At 48.5% G+C, this 27,475-nt stretch overlaps 1 protein-coding gene across 1 annotated transcript in view; it reads left to right on the top strand.

Annotated features, from left to right (window-relative positions):
* The first annotated feature begins 201 nt into the window (after positions 1-201).
* Positions 202-27,475, top strand: part of PLXNA4 (plexin A4) — a 482,931-nt gene continuing 455,657 nt past the window's right edge. The window contains exon 1 of the mRNA XM_061414733.1: positions 202-716. The gene's annotated coding sequence lies outside the window, so the exon portion shown is untranslated. The remainder of the gene's footprint in view (positions 717-27,475) is intronic.

The following is a 27,475-nucleotide window of genomic DNA, read 5'->3' as shown; positions in this document are numbered from 1 at the left end:
GCGCCGGCGGCCGCCGCCGCCGCCCCGCGCCTCCCCGGGGAGCAGCCGGCGGCTCCCGCGGCCCCCCAGCCCCGGCCCCTCGGCCCGGCCCGGCCCGTCCCCCGGCGGGGGCGGGGGCAGCCGCGGCGCGGCCGACCGCGGGTGGCCGGGGGGTGGCCGCCGCTGCCCAGGGAGGCGCGCGGAGGCGCGGACAGCGCTCCCCGGCGGGTCCCCGGCGCACTTGCCGCGCCCGGGCAGCGGCCCGACCGGGCGAGCATGGGCGGTGCGGAGTGACGCCGCCGTGCCCGCTTGGCATCAAGGACATTCAGCCCGCGGGGGTGGGGACGAAGGGGGGCGGCCCCGCGTCGCCACCGCAGCCCCCGAGAGCCGCCACCGCTGCTGCTCGGGCTTCGGGGCTCGGGATCTCGGGGAAAAGGGGTGCTTGGAAGCTAGCCGCATTTCCCGACCTTTCTGTTGGACATTCAGCCCACCCTGGACGCCGCCAGAGGAGCTGTCAAGTCCCGCAGGCTCTGATTTCGCCCTCCGCTTCCCTGGCTTCCCCCCTGGGTTCCCCGCGCCTCGGTGGAGTATTCGCGTTGGTTCGGGGCTGGGCTGAAGGAGGCAGCCACACGCGCGCACACGCACACGTTCAGAGGAGGGCGAGAGGCAGCGGCCCCAGCACCATCTGCAGTGTCAATGCGGCGCTCCCGCTGAAGCAGGCAAAGCGGCGCTTGCAGGTAAGGAGCCGGGCGGGCGAGGACAGCGCGGGTGGAGATACCCGCGCGGTCCGGAGTCCTGGGCTGCCCCGGAGCCAGGCCCCTGCACGCACGCACACACATACACACACACGCGCGCGCGCGCACACACATACACATAGGCACACGCCACGCATTCGCACCTGTCCACGTCCCACCTGGACACCCACGTAGGTGCGGCGTGGCCGGAGCAGGTATTTCCCGTGTTCTTTCTCCTCTGACGCTTTGGGATTCAGACTTCGCCAACCCGGACTTTCGGGTGGGATTCTGTGCCTTCTTGCCTCTCCCTCCCGGCCCGCCAGGTTGAGGGAGCGATTTTTTTTCGCCCCCAGTTCCCAGCCACTGGCATCCCTAGCTGGTTTAAAAAAAAAAAACCCAGAGAAGTCATGGTCTTGGGAGACCCGCCCCAGGTAATCTCTGCTCCGTGGCCTTGGCGCACCGGGAGGGGTTTAACGCTGGGACGGACCGACAGATATTCAGACAGATCTTTGGAGAGCGGGGTGGCCCCGCGCACGGGGAGGAGGCCACAGAGGCGGATGGGGCTGCAGTTCTGTAGGGCGGTGCGTATGGAACAGGCACTGCGTTTCCCCAGTAAGAGGCAGCACAACCGCCTTTCTGAAGCGAGGCAACGCTTTCCCGGGAATGCGCCGGGGTTTCAGGCAGGAAGGGGCTTAAGCATCGCTTTGGGTGTGTGGCTGGTCTAGAGAGACTGACTGTATGGGGCCGGATCCTCCATAGAAGGTCTAACCTACTAGCATCTCCAGTCTGTGGGCAACAGCAATCCTACAAGCGCCTGGGGCTTCCTAGCCTTCCCTCTGCACTGTGCCCGGGGAAACATGGGGATGCTTTCCCCTGCCTGCGCCTAACACCTGCCACATGCCTTTCGAGCTGTGTGTCTGAGAAATAGAACTAGAAGGGAGATGGAGGAGGGCGCACTGCAGGAAGGGAGGAGCCCCCCCCCCCCCCACACCTTCATGACCACCTCAGCAGTGCCCACCCTACAAAGAGGCCAGGCATTCTTGGGTCTGGCAGCGTCTCCCAGAGCCAGGCTGCTCCTGACATGTGAAACCACAGGCTCTCCAGAAGCCTGTGGTTCAAGGCTCTATCTCCCTTAAGCTTGTCCTTTTTTTTTTTTTTTTCCTCCCTGGATGGAATGTCACAGGCTGCCCATTTTCAAACTTTTTCTGGAGGAGGTGGGAAGTAATAGGGTTCCCAAAGTTTTTTTTTTTTTATTCACAGTTCCCATTTGGGGATCAAAGACCAAACCGTTCAGGGCTCAGTTGTAGGGAGCAGAATGTGAGATCCATTACAACAGCAGTTTGGAGTTGAATATAGATTTAGCGAGGTTCTGTGTTTCTGGAGCTGTCCCTTTTGGCATAGCTTGTTGGGCAACTTGGCAAGAAATGGAATCAGCTTGTACTCTCTATACAAGATCATGTGTTCAGTGTGTCCTGCAAACCCACCAGTGGGAAAAATATGTTGGGAGTTTTCCAGAACATTAGGGGAAAGGAGGCAACATTCTTTCGAACAAGTGGGCTTCAGTGCTGAGCACAGGATTGGGCTGATTCTGTAAATACTGAAGATGGGTGCTGAACTAAAGGGCCCTCTTCCTACCCCCATCTCTCTGCTATTTTCAAACTTTTTTCAGCTCCTGCAAAGGTCTCCGGTTAGGCTGGGAAGGAGAGAACCAGACATCCCCCGGAGGGAGATTGTATTCCCCGCTGTGTGCTGTGTGAGCTGCCCTTTGATTGATTGAAAAGGGTAGATGGAATAAAGCAAAGCTTTCACAATGGGGAGAACCCAGTCGGGAAAAGAGATATTATTCTCTTTTTAAGAATGGTGGGTGTGTGTACATGCACCTAGATATACGCGCGCCTTCTCAAAAAGCCTTGCTATATGTGGTCAGCTCTTTCAACCACATAACAAAGGTTGACAGCGGGGACCCCATCTCTATATCTTTGTGGCTACGGGAGAGCCTTAACATTTCACATGCATGCCTTGTGGGTGCGTGGACAGGGAGGTCCCATGTATGCGTGGAGCAGCACATGGTCTTCTACAGAAATAGGGAGCACCAGCGACGGTGGGTGGCTCCCAGGTAAACATTCCCTCAGGGCACCTTGAAAGGGCAGAAAGGTGGGGTCCAAGCTTCCGGAAAGGTCTGTGTGCCTTCCAGGGGAAATCTCTGCACCTTTCTCTGCTTCCTTCCCCAATCACTTTCCTTTCTTGATTATTTGCAGCCTCAGGATCCATCATACTCACGCCAAGCCAGGAGTCACTATGCTGGTGACAAGCTAAACATTTTTTTTTTTTTAACGTGGGTTCAAAAAATCCCCACACTTTTGGAACTTAGGTACCAATTTGGTTTCTAGGACAAAGCAGGCATGAATTAACATCTGTGTAAAGCTGGCTGTACGTCTCATTTTTTCCCTGGCTCTCTGGCCTAGCCCTGGAGCATGTCACGTTCCTTGTCACTCTCCCTCTCCACCAGTCCACCAGTACCTTCCAGTTAAGTTCTCTGGGGGGTGGGGGGCCTTCCTCATTGCTCGGAAGGGAGTCAAACTAGCTTCTCTGCAGACCCTCGCTGCTGCGGAGCTGTGCTCCGGGCGCCTCTGATGTGGGCGCGCGGCGTGGCTTGCCGGCGAGCCCTTCCTTCTCGCCGGATCCAGTTACTGCCGGGCTCGCCTCTGTCCTCCCAGCCCATCATTCTGGATGCCCACCGACACTCGGGCAAACGTTTCCGGAGGAATCCGAGGCCGCCAAGTTGTTTCCTTTCTACGTCTCTGCACCTCTCCCTCCCCGCGGCCGCTGTTCCCCGCAGACAGGGAAGTCTGCGCCGCAGAGTCTGCCTACACTTGGCCTCCCGATCCTTCTAATCACGACGAAGGCTGCTGGGAATTAAGTCCGGGGGAGGAGGGGCGGGGGGTGTCTTTCTAGCGCGGCAACGATCCTGAAGTGGAGAGAGCGCTCAGGGGGCGGGGAAATCACCCGCTCTTAGCTCCTAGTTATCCCTAAGCTTTGATGCAAAAGAAATCGCCGCCCATCTCTCTCCTCCTAGCCAGCTAGGGGGCATTTTTCAGTCGTTTTTCTCCCCATCCTCACCCGGAGAAGCCAATCCACAGACAATGCCATTTCAAGACCTGTTGGGGTGGCTTCAGCGAGGGACTGTGATAGGGGGTCTGCCCTGCAGAAAACCCGCCAGAGATTCCAGGCTGGGATGCGTCTGGGATGCAACACACGTGCTACTCTTTCTAGGCTCTTTTCTCCTCTTCTTCATCTGTGTCCAGCGCTGCCCGATGTGAAGCCCGTTGGGACCCTCGGGCAGTGGAGCAGGGCTCATGTCCCTCCCTTGACACCCCCTCTTCACCCCTCCCACCCCGCCATTTCCTCCCATCCCAGCCCCTCCCCTTGCCAATCCACCTCGTGGCTTCGTGCACACATCCGCCAGCCCATTCGCCCTCAAATTTGTGGCACTCCAAGAAATCAATATAACATGAATTTAACGACAGCTGGATGATTAAGTGTTATTTATATTTAAGAGCGGCATTTTTAAAAGACGGCGCACTAATAAATCAAACGACTGTTGCGGAGATGCATGTGATTAGAGTAATTGCTCTATAGGTTCTGTGGAGCAAGGCTTGGGCGAGAGGAGCCCTGCGGAGGCTACCTTTTTAGTAGGTATGCACCCGACTGCTCTCCACCCTGCACCCCAACCTGATCCCCTCTCTTGGTTCGGGCTGACCAGCTCTTCCTTCTTCCCTCCTCACTGCCCAGGTCACAGCTAGCCTTCCAGTTGTGGCAGGAATGTGAAGTCAGCAGGGAGGCTGAAGGGGGCTCTGCTGCTTAGTGGAAAGCTAGGGATCTTTAAAGCGGAGGGAGGCAGGGGTCCTAATTTCCAGAGCAGGGGCCTTGTTCCTGAAAGAGGAGGCTGCTTCCCTGCTTGGTACCAAGCCACTTGGAAGAAAAGCTTCCTGAGTCCCAGGCCAAGTCTACATGAACCCTGCATCTCTGTGCTTAGGATCATGTGACATCAGCCTCCCCAGGGGAGAGGCTGTGAGGACGTATTTGTCCTTGTGAAAATAACAGAATGAAAAATAATAATAATTAGTAATGATAATGGTGGCTAGTATTTCCTGAGCACTTACTTGGTAGAGGCATCGTTTAAGGGTTTGCACAGGTTGGTCCATGTCTTCCTTACCCGGAGGGACAATCACTGCTATTATCCCCATTTCCTCCACCAGAAAACTGAGGTGGGGGCAGTGTTGGGGGAAGGGTATGGACTTTGTCCAGGATCACACAGCTAGTAGGGGGTGGAGTCAGGTCTCAACCCTAGGCAGACAACCTGGCCTCTTGTCACTGTGGTGTGTTTGCATCCTTAGCAAGCCATGGGGGAGGTTTGCGGGGAGTGTGCTGGGGCAAGGTTTAGAATATCTGGTTTCTCCCTTGGACCACCTCTGTGATCCCAGGCAAATCTATTCATTCTTTGAACCTCGACTTCCCCTATCACCAAATGGGCCTTATCCTTGACTGCCGTTGGCTGTGAAATTTCGAGGATCATTCTGGCAGAGTGCTCCGTTCCTGAGGGTGACTCTTGCCTCATTTGGCAGCTCCTATTTCATCCTGGGAAAAACCTAAGGAGGAGTGAATGCGTGCAGTCCTGATCTCTGCTTTTGACTCTGTGAGGCTCTGAGTCTTATGCTGGTAGGAGTCTAGTTCTCCCAGTGGCTGCTTCACACTCTCATTTACTCCTTCAAATCACCCAGTAAAGTGGGGATTATTTATTCTCATTTTGGTGGTCTGGGAACTAAGATGGAATGAATGCCCAAGGTCCCAGTCTGCTATACAGCGCATGGTCTTTTCATTCTTTGGGAAGTATGCACACAGTAGGTGCTCACCACTTGCTGGCTCATTCATTGATTAGCCACCCTAGGGTTCCAGATCTTGGAAGCCAGAGGCAGGACAGGAATCTTTGCTTGTGGATGTCATGATGTGCTGGAGGCCTGGACCATATGGTGTTGGAGCAGAGATTCATTGGAAATTGGTGCAAATGGCCTGTGGGTGGGGAAGGTCATTGTGCAGACTTATGGTAAGTGTAGCGCTTAGCCAGGAATGACATACTGATTCTGAGAAATGTGGGCAGCAAGGCCCTGATGGAGCCCATTCATCCAGCTGGGTGCTGTCCCCCCTGGAAGTCGGGCCTAAGCTACCTGACTTGGTCTCTCTGGCCTGAATACTGTAGGGAACATCCACAGGTGATCTGCTTGTGATTAGTTTGTTTTTTGTCTCTCTGAAAGACAAACTTTCATTCTGTGTGTTATTTATTTGGCTTCTCCTCCACGCTGAAGTGAGTGAAGCTTATGCTAAACTTGAGGCAGCTAGAAGGGTGCCCTTGGATTTCATCACCACCCCTCCGGGCCGCAGCAGGAGTGACTGCCACCGTTGGCCTGCTCAGACTCATGCCGACAGGTGCGTGCGAGACCTCAAGCATCCTCTTTGCTGGCTCAGCTTGGCTGCCCGCCGCCCTCTTCACGGTGCCTTCTCCATGAACCAGGATTCGCAACAGCAAATTGGATTTTGGAATGTTTTGTCACTCCAACACAAAACAGATCACTAGCTAAGAGGATATCGTCTCCGCAGTCGATGTGCTGAACACAGACTCGTTGAATCAATTCCTGAGGTCTTCCAAGAACGAGGATTTTCATTAGGAAGTTCGAGGAGAGGAGCATCGGAGGACGAGGTCACTGAAATCGCAGGAAAGGAAAACCAGAGCTGGTCAGAGGCTCTCCTGGTCTCTGCTCAAGTTCAGGTTCCCGTTTGACAGCCTCGTTGAACTTATCTGTTACAAGACCCACTGAATTTCTCTCTGGGTAGTGTGGGGTCGGGAACCAGAGGGAGAGCAAGCCATTCCTTGGCTTTGGCCCAGAGGTCGAGAGGAAGGACAGGAAGCCGAGTAAAGATGGGTGTTTGCGTCTCCTCTCGTGGAGGGAATAAATAGAGAGGCGGGCCTGGCAGGGCGGCAGCCAGCCCTTCGGAATGTGGGATTGAACCAGCCTGCGTGGAATGCCAGCCAACTTTGCTGCTGCTGCTGCTAAGCCACTTCAGTCGTGTCCGACTCTGTGCAACCCCATAGACTGCAGCCCACCAGGCTCCGCCGTCCCTGGGATTCTCCAGGCAAGAACACTGGAGTGGGTTGCCATTTCCTTCTCCAATGCATGAAAGTGAAAAGTGAAAGGGAAGTCGCTCAGTCGTGTCCAACTCTTATCGACCCCATGGACTGCAGCCTACCGGACTCCTCCATCCATGGGATTTTCCAAGCAAGAGTACTAGAGTGGGGTGCCATTGCCTTCTCCAAGCTAACTTTGCAGAGACGATTAAAGTGGATTTTCTTGCTCCTCATCTCAGTCCTACTTCCTGAAGGTGATACCTAAAATAGAGCAGAATTTCACAGATCGTACTCTGTGAATAGGTGTTACACATACACAAAGTTTCCATGGCCAAAGAAGTTTGAGAAATCCTGAGTGTTAAGAGCAAAGCGAAAAGGGGTTCTTTGTTGCAGGACTTCTCAGAGCCTTTAAACACATGAATGTGCATTGGGAAAACCACAGGAAGTAGATACAATGTGTTGTGGCTCTGGGAATCCCCCAAGAGATGCCAGACTTGACAAGCACTTTCATTCATCTACCCCTGTCTGTGAAAGAAGGAGTGAAATCTATAAAAAAAAAAAGTTTCAGTTGAATTATCATGATAAGTATTAGGTTCTGCTGATTATATAGACACTAGGGTTTCAAGCAGAATTTTGGTGGGCAGACAGTTCAACTCCAGACTCAGTGTTTGTCCCTTGTCCTTCCAAGGCAGCTGAGAGGTTCTCAGACAGTAGTGAGATCCAGGAGGTGTGTATTTTCTCTGGTTCCTGGATGATGCTGGTGTGTCCCCCTGGTTAAACAGCGCTAGTGTTTTGGGAGAAAGCTAGGTTTTGAAGAGGGCTTCCCAGGTGGCTCTAGTAGTAAAGAACCTGCCTGCCAATGCAGGAGACTTAAGAGACATGGGTTCAGTCCCTGGGTCAGGAAGATCCCCCAGAGAACAGCATGGCAACCCACTCCACTATTATTGCCTGGAGAATCCCATGGACAGAGGAGCCTGTTGGGCTACAGTCCATAGAGTTACACAGAGTTGGACATGACTGGACACAGATGTAGATAATCCTAGCCCTGTCACCAGCAAAGGGGTCTTGGGAAAAATCACCTTATGTTTCAGTATTACTGTTTATAAAATTAGGGAGTTGGTCTAGATCAGTGATTTTAAAAATGTTTATGCGGTTGTGTGCATGCAAGCTAAGTCCCTTCAGTCATGTCCAACTCTTTGCGACCCTATGGACTGTACCTGCCAGGCTCCTCTGTCCGTGGGATTCTCGAGGCAAGAATGCTGGAGTGGGCTGCTATGCCCTCCTCCAGGGGATCTTTCCAACCCGGGGGTTGAACCCATGTCTCTTATGTCTCTTGCATCGGCAGGTGGGTTCTTTACCACTAGCGCCACATTATGCAGTGGAATTCTCTACGAAGGCAATGGAATTCTAATGCACAGAACAGATGCTAGATGCGTTGTTCTGGTGCAAGCAATGTAGAACTCAGGGCCTGACACCCTTATCTTTCTCCCCACCCCCAGTCTTGGCCTGGATTCCTTGGAAAGCAGAGCCCGAGGCAAAAGCTGATGTGGTGACTCTTCATTGAAGGGCAGAAAGACTGAGGCAGAAGAGAGGAGAGGGAGGGAAAAAGTGTACAAAGAATGATGTATTACCAAGCCAACCACTGTGCCCCCAGGAAACAGCTGGTGGCTCAGACTCTCAGGATGTACCAAGAGAAGCCTGATGGGAACATGGTTTCAGAAGAGCCTGGAGGACAGGCATGGCCAGCATCCATCTACCTGCTGGGTCCTTCCTGCTGCATCTCCCTGGGCACTGTTCACCCCACAAGGTGGGAACTCCCCTGCCCCTTGGGGTCATGATGGCAGGTCATGCTGGAGCCTGTGTGGTCAGGCCCAGGGCCTGGGTATCCGTTGCTCCCCCACAGTAGGCCTGCAGTATCCTGACCTTCACCCCTGAAGGAAGAAAAGGAGCAGGAACTTTAGGAGCAGAGGAATGAATGGGGCAAGGTGTCTATGGGGCTGCTTTGGCAGGGAGCAAGCACCACAAGGGGTTGAAGTTCAGAACTGGGGATGGGGTGGGGTGTTAGGTGGGGCTCAGTGATCTGAGAAGATACGTACTCTGGGGTCTGTGATAATGGGTTCCATACAAGGAAGAAGCGATTGCTCCAATAAGGCATCATTAAGCTGCTAGAATCATGACTCTGGCCAAAATAGCCAAGCACACTATGGCTTACCCAATTTAAACCCATGGGGAACCACATGAAGAATGTGTTCTAGCCAGGTTTCAAGAGGCTTCCTGACCTCTAGGGCTTATTGACCAGAGTTATGCCTTCCACATGCTGGCGTGCAACTAGCTCAGACACTTCTCTTGGTGCGGGCAGAGGGGCATAGCCGCTGGGAAGCTGGAGGCAGATACAGATAACTTTTGCCCCCTCCCAGTATTTAAAAAATATTGTGAACATTGGCAGACAAAGCAACAGGGGACCTTTCTGCGTAAAATATTTCCCATAGGTCATTGCCTGAAGTCAGTCCCCCTCCTTTTTTAACAACCCTTGTTCTTTGATTCATGCTTAGTCAGTCTAACTCTTTGGGTCCCTGTGGAATGTAGCCCGCCTGGCTCCTCCTCATCCATGTAATTCTTCAGGCCAGAATACTGGAGTGGGTTGCCATATCCTCCCCCAGGGGATCTTCCTGACCTAGGGATCGAACTCACGTTTCCAGCATCTCCTGCGTTTGCAGGCAGATTCTGTACCGCTGAGCCACAGGGGAAGCTCCTCTAGGGTCTGGTGGAGCAAAAGTCTGATGGTCACACTGTGCTTGTGACCCCCCCCCACTCCCTTCGCCATTAGATACTGACCCCTGTCTTCTTCCCCTAAATGCACCTGCCCTTAACCACTGATTGAGGCAAGCAACTCGCTGACTTTGAGACAACATCTGTGTTAGCACGGCTGCTTGAGGTTTCCGGCTCCCAGAGGGCCAGAACCAGCCCCTGCTTGAAGCAGTCTCTTGTGTAATCGGGAACTTAATTCATAAAGAAGCTGCCACTGGTCATAGCAATGATGAAAATAGCATTGAAATTACTGATTTCTTTGTGCTTTTAGATGACAGGGCTTGTTTCTTATGTCTCTTTTTGCATACTCGGTACCCAGCTTAGGGCCTGTGTTACTGGAAGCAGTCAATACATATTTGCTGAGTAGAAAGAATGAATGAGTGGAGGCAGAGAGCAGAGGAACAGTCTATAAAGGAGAAAACTAGGGAGGTGAAAGCCAGCTGCTCTGGCGGGTGCCTGCTCCCTGGCAGGGGCTGGCTGGAAACACATCAAGGCTGGTGGCTGTTTCACAAGATTAAGATGAACCAAGACTAGCACAGCTGAACCCATCAGTCACCCCAGAGTGTTCTGGGCGATGGTGGTTTGGAGGCCATCAGGTGCCATGGTCTTGTTACACTGATGCACACAGAATTGAATTCTTGCTCTCCATGAAAAACTCGCTATGGGTTTAGATACCAGTATATTGGGAGAGATGACCAAACTGCATTTACCAGAGCATTCCAAAGACAAGCTCCCCCCACACTCCCGCCCCGTGGAAAATGCATTCATGGCCAAGTGTAAGTCTTACAAACACTTTATGCTATGTCCTCCTCTTGGAGATTCAAGATGCACATTAAAGGCAACGGAGTTTGGCTATAGAGAATCCTGGTTAGTTATTCTTGAAGTGAAGAAGTGAAAGTGTTAGTTCAGTTGTGTCCGACTCTGCGACCCCACGGACTGTAACCTGTCAGGCTCCCATGTCCATGGAATTCTCCAGGCAAGAATACTGGAGAGGGTAGCCATTCCCTTCTCCAGGAGATCTTCCCAACCCAGGGATCAAACCCTGTTCTGCACTGCAGGCAAATGCTTTACTATCTGAGCCACCAGGGAGGCCCTATTTTTAGCCAATCATTTTTTTCAATGGAGGGATCCCTTTGTGTGGGTGTATTTAAACCTGTTGACATTTCTTGGAATTAGGGTTCCCCAGAAAGCATTTTGGGAGATACTGGCCTTCATCTGGAAGCTTTCAGCTTTGAGTTTAGTTTGGAGGAGAAAAACAGAACAAATTTACTATGCTCTTAAAACAAGGACTGGTGAGGTGCTGGCTTCTGCTTATCCTTGTCAGTTGCTTTTGGGAATCTCAGAAATGGCTGTGAATTGCTCTAAGACGTTGGTGACCCTGGTGCCTTCAGATGTATGTGTTCTAAAGGGACCGTTTAGGAGCGTGACTGCAGTTCTGACAGGTTTGTGGCAGCGTTTCCAACAAGTAGCACTTCCCGGTTGCGCATTATAGATCAAGATGGATGTCTGCAAGATACGTGAGTAATGACATTCACCTTCTCAATATATTTTTTTCAGCTGCACTTATTGAATAAGAGACTTCAATGTAACTGGCAAAGATAAATGTTCAGAATTAACAAAAAAGGCGTGAGTTATTAAGATACAGCTCCCTAAATTTTGGATGGTTGAAACACATTTTCTCTCAGGAAGAAACTTTGCTACCCCAGAGAGGCTGAAGGTTTCTAATTAGACTGTAAATCCATGGTTTCTACCATTGGGTAGTGACCCAGAGAGCAAAGCTAGGCATTTCCCACGGGAAGCCTTTCACCGCCTAGTATTTGTCTTACCTAGGTAATGATGTGTGTGTGTGTATGCTTGCGTGTGTGAGTGTGCGTGTGTGTGTGCATGCATGAGTCAGGGTGGGGGTGGGGTATCACCCCATGCTCCTTGGCTTTGGCACCTGTGGATGCTGACTGATAACCTACGTGCCCAATTACAGGGCCTCACCACGCTTTGCCCAAGCACCGTGCTCCTTTTCAACGTGAATAGCAGTTGCTAACACACACTTACTAACAAAATTCCCCTGACGCCCATTCATAAAACAGAGCACTGGTGACTCTAGCAGCATTAAACTGTTTGGCGACCGAGTTTAGAATTATAGGAATCGGGGAGATGAATTAGCAGTAAATCAAGTCCCAGCTGAGTTCAAACCCAAGTGCGGTGAGTTTTAAATTAAACATATCTTGCCATGATGAAGGCGTTGTAAGTCAAGCACTGGAGCTCTGTCACTCTTGACTCTGGAGGAGTGTGGCAGTCACCCTTTGAAAGGAAAACCCCGACCACAGCTTGTATTGATTCCCAGGCATTCTGGGAAATTGCCACTTCATTTCTTCATAAACTGTTGACTTTCAGTTTTTTTTTAGAATAGGAGTCCTGTTCCCCAGGACTCAGTGGAGCTCTGGGACCAGGTGGGTGGAAGAGGGCTCAGGCCCAAGGGGGACCACTCGGAACCTTCTCGTTGGTCTTTCCCAGGAGGAGTCACGCGGAAGGGGAACCTGGGTCCGTGGGTGCTGTGTGGTTTGTTTTCCCGCTCAGACTGTATTTGATACTTTTTTCCTGGGGGATCCGTACATAAAAACAACAAAGAGAACACCTCAAGGAGGCTGCAGCACGGTTATATTGCAGTGACAATTGCAGTGTAATAGGAAATCATTTATGTAAGTTATGGTGCCCTCTGAATGGAGCTTGTTGGAAATATGGCTACAGCTTCTTGAGGCTTATTTTTTTCCCCCTCCTGCAAAATAATCCTGAGGTTTTCATTTTCAGAGCAATTGAAGAAGTATTATGTGCTGGCCAGGGAATTGGGAGCCCCGGCTTCTAATCCTAGGGTTGCTGAATCGCTTTCAGGGAGTTCCCTCTCTGGGCTCGGCCTCGATTTCTCTTTCTTTCAAGCCACAATAAGCCCTTGCTGTTTCTGACCTGAAGCCCCGGACGTGAGGATGAACGTTGCCATGCATAGTAAAGGACCAGGTGAGCATCAGAAAAAAGGTTCTATTTACATCCAGTGTTAGAGAAAATCAAGTAAGAGGGAAGAGTGTCTCAGATTAGGCCTCTCACATCGCACCTTTACCAGCTCCTGTGTGTTTGCTGATCTGATGAAGAGTGACTAGTGATGAAAACAGCTCACAGAGGGTCAGAGAGGAGAATGCCCCTGGGATAGCAGGAAGCCCGGGAGAGAATGGTTAGTGCAGTAGTCCAGAGGCTTGGGCATGAGGCCGGGGGTGGGGGTCCTGATCCTGGCTGTAGTATGTTGATCGGGGACCATGTGAATGTGTGCATAATGTCACTTCAGTCGTGTTCAACCCTTTTTCAACCCCATGGACTGTAGCCCACCAGACTCCTCTGTCTGTGGGATTTTCCAGGCAAGAATACTGGAGTGGGTTGCCGTGCTCTCCTCCAGGGCATCTTCCTGACCCAGGGATCGAACTCATGACCTTTATATCCCCTGCATTGGCAAGTGGGTTCTTTACCACTACTGCCTCTTGGGAAGCCCAATCAAGGACCACAAAGATAGCCAAAGGGTCTTGATTTCCTTCCCTAGCTGTCATTCCTACTTTGGCCCATATGTATATATTTACATACTGTAGGTAGATGTGAGCTAAGGACTATTTAACCAATGAATTGATCAATTCATCAATTAGTTAATATTTCTTGAGTGCCTATGATGTGCTAGGCATGATGCAGGAGTTTGGCTGGAAAGAGATGAAAGACTCAGTTCCTGCATGGGAGAGCCTGCACACAGCTTGGTGTGGCCACAGTGCACGCATTTCTAGATCATTAACACAGGACGGTGAGACATAAGCTCTGTGCATGCAGAGGACCTTCTGTGAAGATGTAAGAAGGGGCGCCCATTTAGATATGAAGCAGGACATGGTGAAAGTCTTCTGGAGAAGAGGGGCATCAAGCGGAGCGTTGAAAGGTATTTTGAAGGGAGAGCAGGACTGGCCTTGTGAACACATGGGGAAGAGGTGCCCTGAGGGAACAAGCAACATAGACAAGGCATGGAGAGCTGAGCGCCCACAGCACAGGTTGGGAAGTGGACCAGATATAAACACTGTTGGAGGCCGGGCCAGGACAAGAAGCATCCAGATCAGGGTCTCATCCAGCAGGCAGTGGTGAGGCCTTGGGGATTTCCAAATGAGAGAAGCAACAAGACCAGCTTTGCATTCTAGAAAGATCCCCATGGGACCATGGGGGGAAAGAATCAGATCCTACTATGGTAACCCAGAAGACATGGAAGAGGGCTACCCAGAGGTGGTGGCCAAAGAGAGAAAGGGACAGATTTGGCAGGTCCGTGGGCGTTAGAGTTGACAGATGGTGAATATGGTAATGAAGGTGGTGGGAGGGAGGGGAAGGGGAGTTGGAGATGTCTTGCAGGCATCCAGCTTGGGCAGCTGTGAAAGGTGGCCCTGCTTCACTGAGCTACAGATTTCTAAACTGACACTTGGTTGAGGGACAGGATGTGGTCTTTTCTGGATGTGGTGCATTGAGGTGCACATAGATTTTTGGGTAGAGGCGACCAGGTGGCCAGTAGCTATATGGCCTCTGAGTTGCTGGCAGTATCATCTCCTTGCTTACTATGCTATTTACTGCTGGTCCCATTTGTCGACGTAGGAGCTCATTTTGGGATCTGGCAGAAGCTTGGTAAAGAAGCAAGAAAACCTACATATAGATTTTTACATTTTTCAAGTGGTTCATGTTTTGAATTAAACATACTATCTTGAACATTTTGCTTGAGATTATTCTGAAAACATCCAGGCATTCACCTTGCCTTAGGAAATTTCTACTATTTTCCAATGGAAACAGCATGGGCCTGGAAGGTTGAGTCATATGCAGCTGATTACAGAGTAGGATCAGAATAAAGGCAGAAGTAGAATTTGGCAGAGGAGAATCACAGGCCTTTGTTCCAGGCATTAGCTTGTTCCTCTTCTTGGTGTGTTCATCCTATTTTCAATGTTCAGTTGCTCAGTCATGTCTGACTCTGCGACCCCATGGACTGCAACACACCAGGCTTCTCTATCACCAACTCCCGGACCTTGCTCAAACTCATGTCCATCGAGTCAGTGATGCCATCCAATCATCTCATCCTCTGTCATACCCTTCTCCTTCTGCCTTCAATCTTTCCCAGCATCAGGGTCTTTCCCAATGAGTCAGTTCTTCATATCAGGTGGCCAAATTATTGGAGTTTCAGCTTCAGCATCAGTCCTTCCAATGAATATTCAGGACTGATTTCCTTTAGGATGGGCTGGTTTGATCTCCTTGCAGTTGAAGGGACTCTCATGAGTCTTCTCCAACACCACAGTTCAAAACCATCAATTCTTTGGCTCTCAGCCTTCTATATAGTCCAACTCTCACATCCATACATGACTACTGGACAAACCGTAACTTTGACTAGACAGAGCTTTGTCAGCAAGATAATATCTCTGCTTTTTAATATGCTGTCAAGGTTGGTCATAGCTTTTCTTCCAAGGATGTGGACACACTCAAAACAGTGTTGTTGTTCAGTTGCTCAGTCATGTCTAACTCTTTGTGATCCCATGAACTGTAGCACACGTGACTCTCTGTCCTTCACAATCTTCACAAGTTTGTTCAAACTCATGTCCATTGAGTCGATGATGCCATCCAACCATCTCATCCTCTGTCGCCCCCTTCTCCTCTTGCCCTCAATCTTTCCCAGCAGCAGGGTCTTTTCCAATGAGTCGGCTCTTTGCATTAGGTGGCCAAAGTATTGAAGCTTTAGCATCAGTCCTTCCAGTGAATATTCAGGGTTGATTTCCTTTGGGATTGACTGGTTTGATCTCCTTGCTGTACAAGGGACTCTCAAGAGTCTTCTCCAGCACTACAGTTTGTAAGCATCAATTCTTTGACGCTCAGCCTTCTTTATGGTTCAACTCTAACATCCATACATGACTATTGGAAAGACCATAGCTTTGACTAGACAAACCTTTGTTGGCAAAGTGATGTCTCTGCTTTTTAATATGCAGTCTAGGTTTGTTATAGCTATTCTTCCAAGGAGCAAGTGTCTTTTAATTTCACGGCTCAGTCACTACTCACAGTGATTCTGGAGCCCAAGAAAATAAAACAGCGTGGTCTGGTGAAATGAGCCCCACCCTGAGCTGAGAGGTGGGAATTAAAATTTTGACCTTGCCCTTTAGAAGTATTGTTTGTCTAATTTTGTGTCCTGTGTGCAGGAACGGGTCTACACAGTCTAGACTTGCAGGTAGGATCTGGCCACTAGTGAGGTTTTGCTTGGTCCAAAGAGCCTTCAAGAGAAATTTGTGTGATTTTCATGGTGAGACGTTAGAAGGGATGGTCCCTGTCCAGCGGGTGGCAGGTTCCCCTCCCTGTAGTCACGCCTTTGCTTCACACATTTACGGTGGAGATATTTGAATTAAAATACCAGCAGCCTAATACCTAAGAGCTACTCAAGTAGTGGAACTTTCCCCCTCTTTACAGTATATGAGGGTAAAATGAGTTATTTTTGCATCCAGTGCTCTGCATTCTGCAGGGACGCTTTGTCATTTAGTGGCCCCTGTTAAGCCCAGGAGACATAGATGTGGCTGCTGGCAAAACTTTTAGGCAGTCCGTGCTTATACTATGGAAACTTTAGGAAGCAGGATGTTTGGTTTGAGCACTGTGTAGAGAGAAAAATACCCAACTGCTTCAAGTCCGCCCAGACCCTTTCAACCTCCAGCCCTGCTGTGTGCTGCTGTGGAAGGGTCACCAGGCTGCCATGAAGCTGGGGGTCCTCTGATGAGTTGAGAGGTCTGGCTGGCACAGATGCTATTCACACCAGTCTTCCTGAATGAGGGATTCTGGGATTTCAGCTCCAAAGATGGTCTCCAGCTGCAAAGTCACCATGCAATTTCGAGGGAAACAATGGGGCTACTCTGGGTCACCCCTGGGTGTCAGAGCAGCTAATCAGAATGGCTTGTGCTGCGGTCTCCTGTGTGGAGAGGGAAGGGGGCAGGATAGGTGTTGTTGAGCTCTTACCTCCTCAGAGCCCCGTAGAGATGACAGGGTTCGTGTTCTTCCTGCCCCTCACCTCTGTAGCAGCCCTTCTCAGCTGCACTCGGTACATAATATATTTATGTACGTGCGCTGCTGGTCTCAGGGAACTCAGTAGCTTTTCCCACTTTGTCTGGTGGCATCTTGTTTCCCTGTTTGAGGGCAGAGGGCAGGGCCTGGGGCTGTAAGAAGGGAAGTAACTTAACCACAGTGATGTGCGGCGAGGACTCAGATAGACTGGTTGATAGCACCCAAGGCTGTGCTGGTGGCATCCCCTCTGCCTGGCCCCGAGTGCTGGGAGGCAGGGGGCTCCAGATTGCTGGGCCATGTGCTCTCTGAGGCTGCCTCTGAGTCTGGGACAGAGGCAGGTGATCCCCATTGCTCCTGCTTTTCTACTTTGCCCCCTTAAGTGTCATTGTAGAGACTTCCCACTGAACCTGTGCTTAGCTGACGCCCTCAAAGGGGGTAGATGGGACGATCCAGGAAAGGTGCAGGTACCTGAGCTGTTGACTCTGTGCTCAGTATCGAACTGAGCAGAACGTCTGGGCTGTTGATGGGCCCTGGGCTGGGTGCTGGGGGAGGTGAGGGGAAGCATGCTTTGCTAAACCCAGGCTTGATTTCATGAGGAGTTCGCTTTTGCTCATTCTACCCTACTTACTCTTTTTTTTTTTTTTAATTAAAAAATTTGGTGACTCAGATGATAAAGAATCTGCCTGCAATGCAGGAGACCTGGGTTCAATCCCTGGGTCAGGAAGATCCCCTGGAGAAGGGCGTGACAACCCATTGCAGTATTCTTGCCTGGAGAATTCCATGGACAGAGGACCCTGGTGGGCTCCCATGGGGTCCCTGTCAGACACTACTGAAATGAAGGAATGTATCCAATTTCTTTTTGGCTGCGTGGGTCTTTGTTGCTGCTCACGGGCTTTCTCTAGTTGTGGTGTGTGGGCTTCTCACTGGGATGGCTTCTTTTGTTGTGGAACACAGGCTCTAGAGCATGTGGACTCAGCAGTTGTGGCCCACGGACTTACTTGCTCTGCAATATGTGGGGTCTTCAAGGACCAGGGATTGAACTCATGTCCCCTGCATTGGCAGGCAAATTCTTAACTACTGGATCATCAGAGATGTCTTTATTCCTTTTATTATTATTATTTTTTTTTAGGACTTGATACTAGCAAGAGCCAGTGCTTCGTGGCAAGTACTAAAAAATAAATGGATTGCATATTTTAATTTAAAAAAATTTTTATTGGGCAATAGTTGCTTTACAGTATTATGTTAGTTTCTACTGTATGGAGCTGCCCTTATAGGGTACAGTGGTATTTTCCTGGCATCTAGTATTGAAGATGCAATAGAAATTATCTTGCTTTAATTTGAAGATGCCCATGTTTGAAGTGTTCCAGAGAGCTTGAGTGTAAAGCTTGAGGAACATCACGTGGCCAAAGAGAGAAAAGTGACTCCTAAAAATATCAAGCAATATTTCACCAGCACATATTGTTTTGAAAGAATGGCATTTATATTTGCAAATTAAAAAAAATTCTTCAGGCCTAGGCGAGTTTTTCCTAGTTAACAAATTTTGCATGTAACCTTGTCCACATTCCAGACATGAGCCATACCCAGGAACTTCTATGTCAAGACAGCAGGCATATAGCTAGAATCTCTCTGCAAATTCAAGCTGCCGAGAATTTGTTTGTCATATGTGATTTACTGACTTGTATTTTTAACATTTACATCTCATATCTCCCTTTAGCTACAAGCTTCTTGAAAGCAGACGATTGTCTTATTTCTTGTTCAGTTGCTAAGTTGTGTCTGACTCTCTGCGACCCTATGAACTGCAGCACGGCAGGCTTCTCTGTCCATCACTATCTCCCAGAATTTGCTCAAACTCATGTCCATTGAGTCAGTGATGCCATCCAACCATCTCATTCTCTGTCACCTCCGTCTCCTCTTGCCGTCAATTTTCCCCAGCATCAGGGTCTTTTCTAGCAAGTTAGCTCTTCACATCAGGTGGCCAAAGTATTGGAGCTTCAGCTTCAGTCCTTTCAGTGAATGAATCTTCAGGGTTGATTTCCTTTAGGATTGAATGGTTTGATCTCCTTGCTGTCCAAGGGACTCTCAAGAGTCTTCTCTAGTACATCAATTCAAAAGCATCAATTCTTTGCGCTCAGCCTTCTTTATGGTCCAACTCTCATATCCATATGTGATTACTGGAAAAGCCATAGCTTTGACTATACAGACCTTTGTCAGCAAAATGATCTCTGCTTTTTAATACACTGTCTAGGTTTGTCATAGCTGTTCTTCCAAGGAGCAAGCGTCTTTTAATTTCACAACTTAAGTCACCATCTGCATTGATATTGGAGCCCAGGAAAATAAAGCCTGTCACTGTTTCCACATTTCCCCCATCTATTTGCCATGAAGTGATGGGACAGGATGCATGATCTTAGTTTTTTGAATGTTGAGTTTTAAGCCAGCTTTTTCACTCTCCTCTTTGACTGTTATCAAGAGGCTCTTTAGTTCCTTTTCACTTTCTGCCATTAAAGTGGTATAATATGCATATCTGAGGTTATTGATATTTCTCCCTGCAGTCTTGATTCCAGCTTGTGATTCATTCAGCCCAGCATTTCACATGATGTACTCTGTGTATAAGTTAAATAAGCAGGGTGATAATATATAGCCTTGATGTACTCCTTTCCAAATTTTGAATCAGTCCATTGTTCCATGTCTGGTTCTAGTCCTTCTTTTCCTGCGTACAGATTTCTCAGGAGGCAGATAAGGTGGTTTGGCATTCCCATCTTTTTAAGAATATTCCAGTTTGTTGTGATCCACACAGTCAAAGGCTTTAGCATAGTCAATGAAGCAGATGTTTTCTTGGAATTATCTTGCTTTTTTCCCTATGATCCAGGGTATGTTGGAAAATTGATCTCTGGTTCTTCTGCCTTTTCTAAATCTGGCTTACATACACATGTGGAAGTTCTTGGTTCATGTACTGCTGAAGCCTAGCTTGAAGGATTTTGAGCATAATCTTGCTGGCATGTGAAATGAGTGCAATTGTAGGGTAATTGTACCGTCTCACATGATCTGCAATTCATTTGGCTCCAATAATAGGGTAGTTTGGTTTTCTTCTTGGTTTCCTGAGCCAAAAATAGAGGGGTGCTGCAATGGGCAGATGGTAGAGGGCATCACATATAATGAAGCAACTTTGAACTCACAGGAAGTGGGAAGTAGTTTCACAGGGAAATCAGCACGCCATGAAGTCTGCGTGCTGGTGTGTAATCTTCCGTCTAATCGTAGTTGCTCAGTGATTGTGAATGGAGCATCTCCTGAGTTTTAGTCTTGACCACAGACTTACTGTAAGGCCTTGGAGGACATAGGAGGACATGGGAAGATCCAGTCACTTCCTTCCCCAAATGGGAAAACCCCATTAAACTCGTCTGCTTTCTTGTGGTCTTTGGCTGGAAGTTTCTCAGGTTTCATAAAAGTGAAAAAATAATAAAGATAATATCTAAGTGAAATTCAAGGAAATAAAGAGTTTTTTATTTAGGGGCACAGATGATTGCCCCTCAGTAGTTAATGGCCTGCTTTTATGTTTCTCCTTTCTCCCCCCACCCCATTCCTTCCATTTTCTGTGAAGAAAATCTTAAATTCCCAGCTTAAATTCCTCAGAATTCCCTTAAATTCTGAGCTACACATCTGGGCTATGCATCTTTGTGGGGGATGTGAACAACCCTGTGTGACACACGATGGTTCTTTCTTCTACTGACCTTCCCACATGGACTGAGAGCTCATTGCTGCCATGAAAGAATAGGTCTGACTCCACATCTGACTTGGGGACAGATGTGTGGAGAAGGTGGGAATCTGTGGGAGGTGGGACACCAGATCCCAGTGTTAGAATTCCCCTGCATCAGAGGTGCTGGGCACGGGCTCCCATGTACTTTAGGGGCAGCCCCATGGTACTACTGGTCCAGAACTTGGGGGTTTCTAAACTCCTTCCACATTCATTTGATATATATTTTATGTTAACTTCTGCCACCTGGTACTTTATTCACTAATGTGTTTTTTAAACCTAAATTTTGAACCTTACCGCTAGTACTTCCTGGGAAGCCCCCAAAGAATTTTAATCAATTGTTATTTGTCAAACATATAAGGGAAGCTCTCCAAGAAATGCCATGCCAAAGGGTTCTGTCCTTGGTGCTCTGCAACAAAAACCTTAGTTTTTTTTGTTATTGTTGTTTAATCACCAAGTCATGTCCAACTCTTTGCGACCGCATGGACTATAGCCCGCCAGGCTCCTCTGTCCATGGGATTTCCCAGGCAAGAATACTTGAGTATTCTTTTGGCAACTAGAGTTGCCATTTCCTTATCCAGAGAATCTTTCCAACTCAGAGACTGCACCCTCATCTCCTGTATTGCCGGCAGATTCTTTAGTGTTGAGCCACCAGGGAAGCCCTGAACCTATGTTTATCACATTCAGTTTTATCTTGGAGTCATGTTCAGATCTGTTCCAGCCTGCTAAGATAGTTTTGAATTATGTGTCATTATCACCAATAGAGACCACACAACTTCTCCCATTGCCTCTCATTTGACCTTTACGAGTCCTAGAGTTTGTCTTCTGCAATTCTGAGAAGTGTCTTCATTCATATTACTGATAACTTGTGAAACTGCAGAGCACCAAGGACAGAACCCTTTGGCATGGCATTTCTTGGAGAGCTTCCCTTATATGTTTGACTAATAACAGTTGATTAAAATTCTTTGAGGGTTTCCCAGGAAGTGCTATTGGTAAAGAACCTACCTGCCAATGCAGGAGACACAGGAGACCAGGGTTCAATCCTTGAGTTGGGAAGATCCCCTGGAGAAGGAAATGGCAACCCACTCCAGTATTCTTGCCTGGAGAATCATGAACAAACAGACCTGGTGGGCCATAGGGTTGCAAAGAATCAGACATGACTGAAGCAACTTAGCACACACAAGTTTCTCTGGACTCAAGAAGCAATGGAACCACAAGGACCCAGCAAGGACTTTGGAGGCAGACAGACCTGGCCTCGCAACCTGGCTTATGCCAACTGGTCATCCATTCCCAATAAATAGATTATCTGGGGGCTCAGTTTCTAGTGATTACGGATGAATGAGAGCTATAGGCCTTCTCCTCCACAACCTTCCAACAAAGCAAGTATCAGACTGGATTCCATCACACACACCCGTCTTTGTTAGTAAGAAGACATAAAATCAGTTGCACTCCTGTCCTGAAAGCTCAGTGATGACCCTGTCTTTTTGATCCCAGCTAGTACACCACAGATAGCAAGTCCCCTCAGCCCTGCTGTGGACATATGAGGCATACAGATGGCAGAGCCCCCAGGCCAGCCCTCTCTAGCTCCAGAGAGTAGCACAAATATTATCATTTTCTTCATGTGTCAGGAACTGAGAAAGTTTGGGGAGCACTGGCTTAGTGACCATCTTGGTCAGTTTAGGCTGCTATACAGCATACCATAGAAAGAGTGGCTGGAACAGCAGACATTTTTTCATAGTTCTGGAGACTGGAAGTCCAGGATTAGGGGGCCAGCATGGTTCAGTTCTTGAAGATTCTCTTTCTGATTTACAGGTGACTGCCTTCTCCTTGTATGATGTGTGTGTGTGTGTGTGTGTATGTATATATATATATACCGCCCACACACACATCATATATATATATATATATATGATTATATATATGTTACACACACATATGGGGGCAGGGGGACACTTGTTCTCTTCTTATAAGGACACTAATCCTATTCAGGAGGGCTCCACCCTCATGACCTAATTACCTTGCAAATGCCACACTTTCTAATACTATCACACTGGGAGTTAGGATTTCAACATATGAGTTTTGGGGGGACACATTCAGTCTCTAACATGACTCTGTGAGGTTTATTTGAAGGGAGGTTTACTTGAGGCAGAGGCAACAATATTTTTCTTATAGGTTTCAGCTCACCTTCTAGTGGGATCAGAGGACAGAATCATTTGAAAGATGAAACATAGATCTAATGGGGCCCTAAGCCACAAACTTTCCAGTTTCTTGTGCCATATAGCAGAGGTGCCCAGACAGTATTTCAGTCCAATTGTCTGTCTTTGACAGTACTTAATTTCCCACTGAAAAATTATTTCCAACATTTCTTATGCTTTTTAACAAACCCAGTGGTGCTGATCAAGATAGTGAAGTTGAAAGACTCAGGGTGGACTCTGATGTGAGTCTTTCAAAAGCCAACTCAGCAACCCTGGAGTGTGTGTGCATTTTTGATGTCAGTACTTCAGATGTTGACTAACTGTCCTTGGGTGTAGATTAAAAGTAACTTACATACATTATACCACACTGTCTACACTGAAGTGTTTTAAAGTAAGTTACAGATGTCATCAAACTCTGGCTCCTTGGCTGTGTGACTCTAGGCATGTAACCCATCCTCTCTGATGTTCAGGTTTCTTATCATTGAAAAGGTAAAATAATAGATCACAGAATTACTAAAACAATCAAGTAGCATTATGCACACTGCCTGGCACATATTAAATGCTTATAATACTGCTGAAAATTATTGCCTCCTCTTCAGATAACTAAAACCTGTTAGTTATGATTCTTGCTATTCTGTGCTGGACTAAAGCACTTAAACTTTATTGGCTTGTAAATAGTCACACTTGTTTCTAACACTAGACTTCAGTGTGCCTACCACTTGAGACTGTACATGCATGTGGGAGAAGCAGAAGGGCAGGTGGCTGATCCCATGGATCCTGGCTCTCCTTTTAAGTATGGCGTCCTAGAAAAAGATTTAAAAGTTTCTGTAGGAGTTTCTTCATTTTGGGAAAATCCAGTGTTTGCTTGGAGTTTAAGTTTAACAGCAATATTATATCTTTGATCTGTGCTCAGCTCAGCCAACCGTTTTGCCAATGCACTCCTGTAAACATACATGGTTTTACATATGTTTCACCTTCAGTGATACCTTAGATAATGTGTTCTTGCCAGGCGGTGGCGATGGTTGCTGTTTTTTCAGGTTTACCACCCAGACCCAAAGATTTGGTTTAAGGGAGAGCACATAGGAGACTCTTGGCTTTAACTCAAGGCAGTGACTAACCATTAGTGGGTAATTATTGCCTGGAGCCTACCTGATAATTACGTCAAGCTCCGCAGGATGGAGCATCTGCTGTGTGCCTGCTTCAAAGTCATAAAGCTGACATGGTCCACTGGAGACCAGAAGGGTGGGTCCAGTGTACATGGCATTGACATACCTGGATATACTCACCTGAGTCCAACAGGAGATATTTATGGAAACAGCCCATCTCAGTTGTCTTCAGTTCCAGGCCCTGGTTTCCTGGTAGGATAGCCTTTAGCTGGATTGCAAGGGCCTCTGGGACTTTCCTGCCTGCTTTTCACTGTATGTGTCCAGTGACCCAGTCAGAACCCATTGCCCCGAGACACCCCGATTGACAGAGCACACCCAATTTCTCCTGTTAACTCAGTTCTGATAGCAGTTAAATCTCTGCGTGATGATGGACTATTAAGCTGGAAACATGCATTTTCCCCAGCAACATTCTGGCTGAGGGAGGAATAAACCACTGGTTGACTGTGGAGAGAGGTGATGAGCCACTGTGGAGAGGGAGCAAAAGCCTGGGAGCCTGGGGACTTTCAGTGCATTGGTGGATTTTGAAGATGATGGAGCCTCTATGAACGGTGAATTTAGCCAGCTTGGAATGAGATGGTCATTCTAGAGCAATCACACCACAAAAAGATCTGTCACGTCTCCCCTGTTCCCTGAAGGAAAGGAGGCACATATTGGCAGTATCACCCGCATATCCTTGTCACAGCCACCTGCCACTTTCTGGCCTGTCAGTAGTGACCATGCACCCTGGATTTAGTAGACACAGACTTCAGGTATTCTATGCCACTGTCCAAGCATGTGTCCTGGTATTTTTGGTTTAAAAATAGTCACTATGTAGGTATAGATATAGATATGGACATAGATATGGGGTACACATATATATATGTATAGATACAGAATGCACATACACATATACATATGTCTATTTACGTATCTGCCTACATCATCAACTCAATGGACATGAGTTGAGCAAACTCTGGGAGATTGTGAAGGACAGGGAAGCCTGGTGTACTGCAGTCTGTGGGGTCACAAAGAGTCAGACGTGACTGAGCAACTGAAGAACATATCTCCAAAGGTTATCCTTGGACAAAATTGGAAAGTAGTTGCTTTTCTCCTTAAGAACTCCATTCAGAGTGAAACTTCTTCCTTTCTGCCTCTCCTTATTTTCTTTAGACAGGCCCTCAGGGGCTCTAGCTGTATATCTGTGACTCGGGAGTTAGTGAGAGCTGCCATTGTGCCATGTCCCATTGGCCAAGCTTTGTTTCATCTCCTTGCTGAGGAAAGACTTGTCTCTTTCTTCTACCAAAATCCTTCTGCCCACTAAGCTTTAGTTGACCAGAGAGGACGCTTCTCCTCAGTCTCACCTTGTAGCTTTGTAGACCAGTGGGCCCCTGCTCTTTGAACCCTCTCCACTCACCTGGTCTGCCTGCTCTTGTGTCTCCCTGTCCACAAGGGAAGGGAAGTGATGGAGGAGCCACAGTAAGGAGTGGGTTATTGGGAGAGAGAATGTAACACTTGACCCAAAGACACAAAGCTCCATTGGTGGCATTTCAGGCATTTCAGTGGAGAAGGTAAGATGAAGACTGATTCAGGGGGACTTCTCTAGAATTTCTCAAACTGGACAGGGAGGCCCCTGACTACCGACTTTAGGTGTCTGTGTTTCAGACTGGGCCTGGAGCAGTTGTCTCGGGCCTCTCCTTCTGCATTTGATTTCGTGGCCCTGTCAGGAAGCTCTGCCCCTGCGCTGAGGCTGTCACCCTTTGGTTTTTCTGATGGATCTGGGGAGGAGACCCTTCCAACAGTGTTATGAACCTCCTGGGGCAAAACACCATTAGTTGTCCTGTGGACAGTAGCTCAGGGGCAGCTGAGAACTGCCTCCTCCCAAGGCCCCATGCTTCCTTTTATGTGTCTCCTCGCTGTCACTCCAGGAAATGCTGGCCTTCCGGTGAGCAGGTCACAGGCACTACCTGAGGCTGGCAGAAACACACCTCATGATGTAGCCTCTGCTTCCGGGTCATCTGCTGTGGATGCAAGTGCTAGGGATAGGTGTGCAGAGCAGCAGGATTTCTGCCTGTGGGGTAGCTCAGAGAGACTGGCTTTTTCAGAAACAGGAATTAAGAAGACCCTCATTTTCATGGGGGGCCTTACAGAAACCCAGAACTCTGGGTCACACACCCCATCAGGGCTAACAAGCCAATGCCCTGCTTCCTAGCAGGACCACCCCAAGGGGTTTGTCATGGGCAGTGCCAGCCCCAAGGCAAGATTTCTTTTTCTGAGTCTCTTTCATCTGAACAGTTTCCACTTCACTTAGTATCACTTAGCTGGTGTCGACTTAAAAAGCATTTACAACCTAAAAGTTGAGCGTTCGATTTGGTGGCAATTTTTAGGACTTCAAGCCTGAGAGACAGCATCTCAAGTGATCCTGAGAGAACTACTCTGGGGAGGAAAGGGGAGGTGCCAGATAATATAGAAGTTTTGCAACAAAGGGCAGGTAGTCTGAACATCAACAGATTATTAATTAAAAAAACCCAGATCTCCCAAGTTAAGGAATGTAGTGTGTACTGAAGGATGCAAGAGTGGGGACTCACTGAAATCATTTCTTTGATATGCACCTCAGCTATCTGTGGGCCAGTATCCTGTGCTTTCACATCCAGAGTTTCCTCAGGGCTCACTGGGACTGACTGTGGTCTGATGGCTGCTAGAAGTCAGGTACTCTTTCCTTCCTGAGTTCCCTCAGGGCTCACCAGCTCATGCTGGTTCAGTTCAGTTCAGTTCAGTCACTCAGTCATGTCTGACTCTTTGCGACCCCATGAATCGCAGCATGCCAGGCCTCCCTGTCCATCACCAACTCCTGGAGTTCACCCAGACTCACGTCCATCGAGTCAGTGATGCCATCCAGCCATCTCATCCTCTGTCGTCCCCTTCTCCTCCTGCCCCCAATCCCTCCCAGCATCAGAGTCTTTTCCAATGAGTCAACTCTTCGCACGAGGTGGCCAAAGTACTGGAGTTTCAGCTTTAGCATCAGTCCTTCCAAAGAAATCTCAGGGCTGATCTCCTTCAGAATGGACTGGTTGGATCTCCTTGCAGTCCAAGGGACTCTCAAGAGTCTTCTCCAACACCACAGTTCAAAAGCATCAATTCTTTGGCGCTCAGCCTTCTTCACAGTCCAACACTCACATCCATACATGACCACAGGAAAAACCATAGCCTTGACTAGACGGACCTTTGTTGGCAAAGTAATGTCTCTGCTTTTGAATAATGCTATCTAGGTTGGTCATAACTTTCCTTCCAAGGAGTAACCGTCTTTTAATTTCATGGCTGCAATCACCATCTGCAGTGATTTTGGAGCCCCCCAAAATAAAGTCTGACACTGTTTCCATTGTTTCCCCATCTATTTCCCATGAAGTGGTGGGACTGGATGCCATGATCTTCGTTTTCTGAATGTTGAGCTTTAAGCCAACTTTTTCACTCTCCACTTTCACTTTCATCAAGAGGCTTTTTAGTTCCTCTTCATTTTCTGCCATAAGGGTGGTGTCATCTGCATATCTGAGGTTATTGATATTTCTCCCAGCAATCTTGATTCCAGCTTGTGTTTCTTACAGCCCAGCATT

Source organism: Bos javanicus, chromosome 4 (assembly GCF_032452875.1).
Source record: "Bos javanicus breed banteng chromosome 4, ARS-OSU_banteng_1.0, whole genome shotgun sequence".
Lineage (NCBI taxonomy): Eukaryota > Metazoa > Chordata > Mammalia > Artiodactyla > Bovidae > Bos > Bos javanicus.
This window is presented reverse-complemented; position numbering and strand designations above follow the sequence as displayed.